The sequence below is a fragment of the Mirounga angustirostris genome, unplaced genomic scaffold (genome assembly GCF_029215605.1).
Source record: "Mirounga angustirostris isolate CCGP_5_RB_7025 unplaced genomic scaffold, mMirAng1.0.hap1 SCAF_1, whole genome shotgun sequence".
NCBI classification, from domain to species: Eukaryota; Metazoa; Chordata; class Mammalia; order Carnivora; family Phocidae; genus Mirounga; species Mirounga angustirostris.
This window is the reverse complement of record NW_026991709.1, coordinates 159,178,549-159,185,631: the sequence shown is the minus strand read 5'-3', so window position 1 is coordinate 159,185,631 and position 7,083 is coordinate 159,178,549. Positions and strand designations below refer to the sequence as shown.

Genomic DNA, 7,083 nt, shown 5'->3' with positions numbered 1-7,083 from the left:
CCCCTTCATTTATTATTATTATTATTATTATTATTATTATTATTATTATTATTGAGAGAGAGAGCAGGGGTGGGGGTGCAGAGGGAGAGGGAGAGAGAGAATCTTAAGCAGGCTCCATGCCTAGCATGAAGCCTAATGTGGGGCTCGATCTCACGACCCTGAGCTCATGACCTGAGCTGAAATCAAGAGTCAGATGCTTGACCGACTGAGCCATCCAGATGTCCCTATTTTTAGATCAACTTTTTATTTTAGAGTAACTTGAGACTTACAGAAAAGTGACAAGGAGTCCCAGTTTCCCCTACAGTTAACATATGACATTGGTGTGGTACATTTGTCATGATGAATGAACCAATGTTGACATATTATTATTGACTAAAACCTGTACTTTATTCAGATCTATTTAGTTTTTATCTAATGTCCTTTTTCTGTCTCAGGACCCCATCCAGGAGATTATGACATTTAGTTATCATGTCTCCTGAAGCTCCTCTAGACGATGACAGTCACTCAGATTTTCCTTGTTTTTTGGTGACCTTGAGAGTTTTGTCGGGTCCTGGTCAGGTGTTTCATAAGGCGTCTCTCAGTTGGGATTTGTCTGACGTTTTGCCCGTGGTTTAACTGGCGTTAGAGGTTTGGGGAGGAAGACCACCGAGGGAGTGCCTTTATCATCACATCGTATCACAGGTGCATGCGTCAAAACGTAACATATCGCTCTCGGTGCCTGACCTTGAGCACCTGGCTGAGGTCATGCTCGTTAGGTGTCTTCACTGTGAAGTTACTCTTTCTCCCCCTTCCCACACTGAACTCTTTGGAAGGAAGTCACTGGGCACAGTCCACACTGAAGAGGTGGGAGTTTTACTTCACTTTTTTGATGCTCCTTCCCTTTTGACCCTTAGGAATTTCCCTTCCTTCCTTCCTTCCTCCCTCCCCCCCTTCTTTTTTTTCTTCCTGCAAGATCTGCAGTGCATTGAAAGGAATGTTTATTATACTTTAACCAATTCTAGGAAATACTAGGCTACTCATAACTGTGTGACTTGAGCAGCCTACTTAACCTTTCTGTGCCTCAGTTTTCTCATCTGAAAAATGGAAGACTGATATTCCCACCACAGAGGGTAACTGTGAACAAACATATAAAATGTTTAGAATGGTGTCCAGATGTAGTAAGTGCTATGTAAGTGTCGGCTATTATTAGAATGATGACTGCCTATCGCTCACTGTCATTTTGCTAAAAATGGAATTCCCATGTACTCTTTTATTTTTAAGTAGGCTCTACACCCAACATGGGCTTGAACTCATGACCCTGAGATCAAGAGTCACACACTCCACTGACTGAGCCAGCCAGGCACCTCTCCCCACCATGTACTCTTTTTTTAAAAGTTTTTATTTACTTATTTGACAGAGAGAGACACAGCGAGAGAGGGAACACAAGCAGGGGGAGTGGGAGAGGGAGAAGCAGGCTTCCCACCGAGCAGGGAGCCCGATGCAGGGCCTGATCCCAGGACCCTGGGATCATGACTTGAGCCGAAGGCAGATGCTTAACGACTGAGCCACCCAGGCACCCCTGTACTCGTTTTTTGTTTTGAGAGAGAGAGAGAGAGCACAAGCAGGTGAGTGGGTGGGGGAGGGGCAGAAAGAGAGGGAGAGAGAATCTTAAGCAGCCTTCACACTCAGCATGGAGGCTAATGTGGGGCTTGATCTCACGACCCTGAGGTCATGACCTGAGCTGAAATCAAGAGTTGGATGCTTAACCAACTGAGCCACCAGGTGCCCCCGTACTCTTCTGATTAAAAAATATTTCTGAAAGAATGATGGCATTCTGGGACTGTGTGGCTGGGCCCAGAGGCTTGGGGCAATGGCAAGATAGCCCCAGCTCATGCAGACAGCCATATCCAGGGCAGAATGGCCAACACCTGTCCAGGAAGTATCAGGAAGCCACGTGAAAGAGAGAGGGATGGACAGGCAGAGCAGATGGTCGGAGAAGAAGCTTGTTAGCCAGGTGGTGCAGCCAGGATGGGTGCTCAAGGCAGGATTCCACACTGGGAAAGGGCTGGTGGGAGCCAGTGTGTCTCCTGGACACAGGGTTAGACTTCCTTTCCATGTCAGAGATCAAGGCAGATGGAATGTTCTAGAAGCCTGAGACCAAACCAACTGGCTCCCACACAGGGCAGGAAGTTGCCTTGTATCCCTCACCAGAAGCTTGGAGACAATTTTTGAGGCCTGCCTTGAGCTGGAAGAAAGCTCTTGGTATCATTCCAGGCTGAACTCTCGCTGGTTGCAGGACCAACCACGGCTGTGGGTGGGTGGCTGGAGGCTCACTTGAGTGGGGCCAGGTGGGGCTGGGCCCAGGCTGACCCACGGCAACAACGTCTGGCAGCCGGGGTGCTGGCATCCATCGTGGCAGACACTAGTGGTCAGTTGCCCAACATCCATCCCCATCCTCTGCCTATGATATAGAAGCAGATAATTGGCTGGGGTAGCTTTGAGGAGGGCTTTTCTTTCCTGATAAAGAGAGATGGACTCAGCTTCAACCCGTCCTTGTTCTTCGCTCTGCTTGTCTTGAATGTGGTTCTAATGGCTGGAATGACAGCATCCATCTTGTGACCATAAGGAAAGAGATTCACAGAGATTTCAGCCCAGGCATGCTCCAGCCATTGAACAACAGCATTTGGATTTCTCCTTATGTAAGATAAATAAACCCTTATTTAAGTCACTGAAGTATATGCTGTGTGGTGTGTGAGACTGAACAGGATCCTAGTTATACCCCAGTCTATCATCAATTTAGCCACCCCTAATGATCTTGCTAAAACACAGGCATCATTGTGCCCCTCTTCTTGGGAGATATCATCCTGCTCTATCAGACTAACAAGAATGAAAAAGATTGAGAATACTCCAGGCTTGTAGAAGGTGTAGGAAAACAGTTCCTAGCATTCACTGCTGCTGGTACTATGCATTGGTACAACACTTAGAGCGAATAATTGGCAATAGCTTTCCAGATTAAAGATGCTCACACTGTCTCGCAAGCAATTGCGTGGAGTCAAGAGAGCATGGCTCCCGCACCCCATCACCCTGGCCCAGGACACACCTCATACGGGCTGGCAACGCCGGGCCTGGCAGAGCTGGGGGGCCCATCCCAGCTGAGGCCTGCATTGTTGTGACCGGCGGCCGTGGGTTTCCACCCAGCTGGACGGGCCTGCAGCTGGGCCCTGCCTGACGGTAATAAAGAACATGGCGACCTCAGTCGCCCGCCCCAGCCCAGCGGCAGGAAACATTCCAAGAGCACCTGTTTCCTGAGGACCCTGTCAGGGGCTCCCGGGCACCATCTGGGCGCTGCCCCACATGTTGTTTGCATTAGGAGTTTAGAAAAACAATTCAGCTTTGACTAATCGCTCTTTAATTTTCTCAGGCACATCCAAAGTCTCACCCCTGCCCTACTCCCTCTTTCCTCGCCAGCTCTTCTCAGGAGCTCCCCAGGCTGCCGTGCACACATGCGTGGTGCGCGCACAATATACTCGCTCACACATCTACGCACACCCACATGTCCGCACGTCCATACATCCACCCATACACACACCACACACTCACACTCACGCCACACACTTCTACCCACAACCCACTCAAACGCACACACACTCACACGTGCACTCACCTACACACACTGTCACTCAGGCACCTTTACACCCCCCCCCCTCCGCCTTACACAGTTCTGAAGAGTAACCTTCTCTCTCTGCAAACATGGGGGCTTTACTCCTCTGCGGTTGGCAGCGGAAGGGAAGGCTTGAGGCCTCCGTGGCCCTAAGAACTTGGGGGTACGAAGTGTTGTTCATGAGCACGGGCCTGGAGCCAGGACACCACGGTTGAATCCTAATTCTGCAACTTCCCACCTCTGGGCTTCTTGTCCACCCGTCTGTGCTTCAGTCTCCTCCTCATCAAAGCGTGAAGCTGCGGCCATTGCTGGTAGCTCGGTCCGGGCGAAGAGCTTAGAACGGTGCCCGGCACTGAGTAAGTGCCGTGTATGTTTGTTCTAAAAAATGCCACAAATCAAAGTAACGCTGAAACTCAGGGCTGAAATTAACATGCTTTTCCCCGGGATTTTTCTGATTGCATAATTCTGAATCAGTTCCCCAAAGCTGAGTGTTTCTCCTCCCCTGGATGCCCCTGCTTTACTGCATCTACACGGGAGCCTGTAGCCTTCTGTAAAGCAGAGGAAGCTGAAGCACAGAGAGGTTAAGTTGCTTTCCTGATGTCACACAGCCTGGAGCAGTTCTGCAGACTTTCCACTGTGAACCATCCAGGGAATGCTCACAGGGCAGGTTGCCATGGGGGAGAGGGGGGCAGGGCAGGAAGAGGGGGAGGCTTGGTGAGGATGGGGAAGCAGGACGGGTGGACTCGGTCGTAGACAGCGGGCATGCCGCAGGAAACTGGGGTGGCCTCAGCGAAGCCCCCCAGCTGGAGTTAATACAGCCTGTCCGGCTGGAACAGGCCCAGTTTCCAGGCGGCTCCAGGGCGGGGGGTCCAGGGGGGCTGTGGCGCCGGTGGGGTGGAGGGTGCCTGGAGAAGGGCTGGCAGGACCGTGGGGCAGTGCCCAGCCCCATAACCGGCTGAGGGCTTCCTGAGGCCTCTTTCTGGCCTGCCACCCAGGCCACGGCCCAGGCCTGATGGCCCTAGCAGGGCTGCCATCTAGAACAAAGCGTCCTGCAGGAATTCCGGCCGGGGTAATGCGATGCATTGTGGGGCCAGGCCCTGGGACCGGCCGCCCCACCCCCCACCCATCCCCAGCCCACAGGCTGCTCACGGTCTGGGGTCTTGGAAGTCACCATCAGCACTTAAGATGGCAAGGACCCCCTTGCTCGGCCCGCCCCCGAATTCCACAGCTGCTTTGATACTCACCTCACCTCTCCCCTTCCTGTCCTCTAAAGTGTTTGCCTGGGACCAGCGAGCGTGGCGGGAGGGGGCGCTTCCTGGCGGGGCTGGACTGCTGGGCTGAGCCGAGACTCCCAGACTGTTACAGCAGCGAAGATTTCCTTCCTGAAAAACACACCAGCCCCTGCTTTCTGTCCCTCTGTTTCTCTCCAGAGAGCCTGGGCAACCTCTACTCCTTGGCTCCCCGCTGGGCCCAGCCCGCCTGGACCACCAGCCAGAAGGGACAAAAGGAATAGTCAGTGGTTGCCTGTGAGCAGGCTGCTGTCCTCGGTGGGGTCAGGCCGCAGGACCCTGCCTCTCACAGGCAGACAGGGCTACTGCCAGCTAATTAGAAATAGGCAGCCCCTTCCTCTGGGTGCCCCCACAGCCAGGCAGGTGCCCTGATTGCACATAGCCTGCGAAGGTGGACTCAGAGCCCAGATCAAGTTTCTTAAGCTCCTATTCCGGTTTTCTCATCTGTATATGGGCATCTCTTTCGCTCACCCCCTTATCCAATCTGCCCACAACCCCTGCCCACTCTGCCTTCACAGTGCATGAAATCTGGCCTCTTTGCCTGACCCCTTGCTGCCACCCAGTCCCAGCCCTCCCTGGGGTCCCCACCTCCCGCCTACGGGTCCCTTGTGTTCCAACCACAACCTCTTCTCCCCACAGCAGGTGGCAGGATCCCACTTTAATCAGTCTCCCCTTTGCTCAAAACTCTCCCAAGGCTCCTGTGTCATCCAGAGGGAAAGCCTCCCGTCCTTTCTCCTCTCCTCCTTTCTCTTCTTTCCTACCATTCACCCTCACTACCCCGCCTCCACAGGGGCTTCTTCCTGCTCCTCATACACACAGGCACAGGCCTGCCCCAGGGCCCTTGCAATGGTTGCTGCCTCTTCTTGGGAGGTGCTCCCCTCAGGTACCACCCAGGTTTGCTTCCTCACATCCTTTGAGGTTCTCCTCAAATGTCACCTTCTTTGTTTAAACCCTCCCCGCTTCCCTTCCTGCTTCAGTGTCTCCCAGGCATTTCCAGCCTTCATGAACTTTGCTTATGTAGCTCCTTCTTGCTAGAATGTCAGCATGGAAGGTTGAAGGTGGGGAGGCTTGCTGCTTTGTTCACGGCCGTGTCCCTGACACCTGGGACGGAGGCAAGGTCATTAGAAGGTGCTTGATAAGCAACTCTTGCTGAGGGAATGAAGAGCACCTGCCTTAAGGGGTTGTGAGCACTGCCTGAGGTAATATATGTAAAGTACTCGGCTGGTTCAGAGGCGGAGCCAGTGCTCAGTGGGTAAGGATGATGATGATGATGATTAGTAGTAGTAGTAGTAGTAGTAGTGTAGTTTTGGTGGCTCTTGTTGGAAGTCCTTGGTGGACCAGCATCCATTCCCTCTTCTTTCGATAATTCACCCCATTCACCCTAGGAATGAACCCTCCCCTCCCCCACTCTGGGCCCATGTGATTGCCTAGGGCTGCCGCCTGCTGGCTCTGGGGTGGGCCCCCCCAGCCATGGCTAGCCAGTGCCCTGCATTCCCCTGCCCACCGCAATAGGCTCAGAGATGGTCCTGATCCAAGTCAACCGGAGACATTCCTGGTTCTGATGGCCTGTAGGCTGAGCAGATAGATGTAGGGGCTGGAACTACGGCAGCCATCTCTCCACCAGAAGGAGAGTGAAGCCACCAGAGAAGGTGAGCTAAGCTGAAAGAACTGGGAACAGTGATGGTGTTTAGAAATTTGGGCTTAATCCACATCTGGGTTTTTCAGCTACTTATGTCAATAATGCTCGTTTTAGTTAGGCCAGTTGAGGTTAGGTCATCACCTGCCACCAGAAAAGTCCTGCTTCATCTGGCATCTGACCTGGAATCCTCTGGAAGATTTCTCCCTTCACCCCCATCCGTCCCTTTTCTTCCTTCCATCTGAGAGAGATGTTTAGCCCTCTCTGTCTGGTGTTTGGTAGCCAGTAGTTCTTTATTTGATTTTGGTCCCCTCCTCTACTGCACATCTTTCTTACTATTTGTCTGGTTCCTGGTGGCCCTTGAGGGAGCCAGAACTTAGGACATCCGAGTTTTAACACATTACTCACTCATTTGCCAAATTAATGCTTGAACGTGGAGGGTGGGACATTCTGGTTAATGAAAGGTTCTGGTTGACTGAGAGTTTTCATGTCCTCTCCAGCCTTCCTCTGGGACCCCG

At 52.5% G+C, this 7,083-nt stretch overlaps 1 long non-coding RNA gene across 2 annotated transcripts; it reads right to left on the bottom strand.

The window, feature by feature from the left end:
• Nucleotides 1–1,072: 1,072 nt before the first annotated feature.
• LOC135362282 (uncharacterized) lies at nucleotides 1,073–5,133 on the bottom strand. 2 transcript variants are annotated; one of them, XR_010406799.1, is made up of 3 exons: nucleotides 4,885–5,133; nucleotides 3,879–4,018; nucleotides 1,073–2,572 (listed from the first exon to the last, which is right to left on the bottom strand). It is a non-coding gene; the product is annotated as an uncharacterized LOC135362282 (long non-coding RNA). The 2 variants fall into 2 exon arrangements; XR_010406793.1 differs by having other exon boundaries at nucleotides 1,074–2,440.
• Nucleotides 5,134–7,083: the final 1,950 nt, after the last annotated feature.